Raw genomic sequence first — 2,763 nt, 5'->3', positions numbered from 1 at the left:
TTGGCGAGGAATGCTTCCGGGTCGGGGTCCCCGGGTCCCCGGGTCCCCGGGTCCCCGTGTCCCCGGTGTCCCCGGTGTCCCCGTGTCCCCGGTGTCCCCGGTGTCCCCGGTGTCCCCGTGTCCCCGGTGTCCCCGGTGTCCCCGGTGTCCCCGTGTCCCCGGTGTCCCCGGTGTCCCCGTGTCCCCGGTGTCCCCGTGTCCCCGGTGTCCCCGGTGTCCCCGGTGTCCCCGTGTCCCCGGTGTCCCCGGTGTCCCCGGTGTCCCCGGTGTCCCGTCCGCGGCCGTCACTGAGCGGAGAAACGCGCACCAGGAGGATCGGGTTCGTCATCGTGTCCCCGCCGCCCTGCCGCTCCCGATCCCGGTGCGGCCCGCTCCCTCGACTGCCGGTCGTCGGGCGCCACCTGCCGGTCGGTCGTTTTGTAGACAGTCCAGAGAGGTCGACCAGATGGCCGGGCCGGCCTGGGCGGGCGGGGCTCATTTGTGAATGACGGAGGTGTTCCTTAGAGTGGGGGGAGGTTACGGGATGCTAGATCGTGGGCCAGAGGCCAGGGGGGCGGGGGATGGTAGCCCCTCTACGTTTTTGTGTCCCCCCCCCCCTCTTTTTTTTTTAATGAGGCTTTTAAAATCGTTCATTCGTTCATTCATTCGATTCCGTGCAGTGGAAGGATGGACACTTAACCACTAGACCGCCAGGGAAGCCCCTAGCCACGTTAGCCCTCATCCATGGTTTTTAGGAATGCTACCATTCATCTGACTGGATGGACTTGAAAGATCCATCGGAGGTTCCAGAACCTGGGTCTCTTGGCAAGGGCGTATCATTTTCCAGATGGAAAGGACTATGCCAACGATGTTCTCAGAATGAATGGAGTGTGCAAAGAGGTAGAAAGAGAGGTTCCCGAACGGCGGTGGGGGGTGGGGGGGAAGGGCCAACCACCTCGTCTCTTCCTCCGCAGCGCTGGGTGGGGCTGGCAGACTCCCTTCTTCTCATGGCACTGATTTGATCTCCACAGCTCAGAAAACACGTGCAAACACTCAGAAGATACCCAAGCACAGTGTCCTTTACCTGGCTCCCAGTCGCTGGCTCTCGGCCTCTATCTGTCTCTGTCTCTGTCACTCGCTCTCTGTCTTTCTCTCTCTCCTTCTCTGGCTCTCCCAGCCCCCCACCCCTGCTCTTCCTCCCACTCTTTCTCTCTTTCCTGCCCCCCTCCTCTCTTTCTCTCTTTCTCTCTCCCTCCCTCCCTCCCTCCCTCCCTCCCTCCCTCCCTCCCTCCCTCTCCCTCCCCCTCCCTCCTCCCTCCTCCCTCCCTCCTCCCTCCTCCCTCCCTCCCCCCCCCACCCCCACTCCTCCCTCCCTCCCTCCCTCCTCCCTCCTCCCTCCCCCCCCCCCCCCTCTCTCTCTCTCTCTCTCTCTCTCTCTCTCTCTCTCTCTCTCTCTCGTCTCTCTCCCCCTGCCCGCCTTCCTCCCCTCCCTTTCTCCCTTCCTCTCTTTCTCTCTCCCTCTCCCTCACCCATCCCCACTCCCCCCCCCCATCCCCGGTCGGTCATGTGGCATCCTCATTTTCCACGAGAAGTCAGGAAGCCGGAAGCGATGTTGGACTGATGTTCGCATGCTACGGAATCCCCCTTCCATAGCTGCGCTGCTGAAGGGGATAGCCGCGTTGCCTCTGGCGGGCCGTGGCGGGTGGCGATGGTGTCTTTTCTTCTGTATGGATAGAAATGATTTGAAGAGGAGGCAGGATGGGCCTAGGTCCACTGACTCACACCAAGGCCCTTTGGGAGCTTTTCAGTGAATCGGGACGGAACATTGCTCTCCGTGCGGGGAGGGAACCGGGATGGGGCACCCCGAGATGGACCGCTTTGGCACACACGTGAGTTGGAATTTCAGGCGCTTCGGACGCGACGGGTGGGCTACCGGGACGCTCTGCCGCTCTGCCTCCCCGCCTCTCCCTCCCTCTTCTTCCTGACCTGAAAGGAGGACCAAAATCTTCCTCCTCCAGAAGCTCAAGCTCAAGCTCAAGCTCAAGCTCAGAGCCCGCCGTTTCGTTTCGAGTCAGTGAATTCTGGCTTGGGCTTCTCCTGCGTGTGTGTGTGCGTGTGTGTGTGTGGTGGTGGTGGTGGTGGTGGGGGGGGGGGGCACAGTGCACGCGTCCCCCGGCCGTGGGTTGCTCTCTTCTCGAGCTGTCTCTTGGGGACAGGAACTTCTCAGGCGACAACTCAGAAGGATCGTGGAGGGAACATCGTTTTTCCTCCCTCTCCCACGACTGATCGATGCGGACGTACACACGGGAATCTCGCGCCCCCCTTCCCCGCCCCAACTGAGAGGAGTCACCGGTACGTGGACATCCTTGCGGTCACAGACGCTCTCCGTGGCTCTTCTATGTGGCCGGGCTCCCTGGCCTTCCTTCACCGCCCCCGCCCACCCCCCGATGAAGTTGCATCATCGTTCGTAGTGTCAATGCTGTGAGGAGATAAGCTTTTCGAAATAAAATTCTCCCCGCCTTTCCTTCCCAAGGGCACCGTGAACACCTACCTACCTACTCTCGTGTGCAGTGCTTATGGACCCAGCTGGAGCAGAGGACCCTCTCCGACACACCCACGGACTCACTTGCTCCGAGTCGTCGGGGAGAGGGTGTTTGGTTCTGTGTTTTAAACTGGTGGGCCGATGACACGTCATCTCCTAGGAAGCCACCGGGTTCACCTCACCGGTTCGGGTTCGGTGGCGTGAAGTACATTTACATCCTCCTTAGGTTTGACTCTGAAAGT

The sequence above is a fragment of the Kogia breviceps genome (genome assembly GCF_026419965.1).
Source record: "Kogia breviceps isolate mKogBre1 chromosome 20 unlocalized genomic scaffold, mKogBre1 haplotype 1 SUPER_20_unloc_4, whole genome shotgun sequence".
Classification (NCBI taxonomy): domain Eukaryota; kingdom Metazoa; phylum Chordata; class Mammalia; order Artiodactyla; family Physeteridae; genus Kogia; species Kogia breviceps.
The sequence above is the reverse complement of the archived record's forward strand: the minus strand, read 5'-3'. Positions refer to the sequence as shown.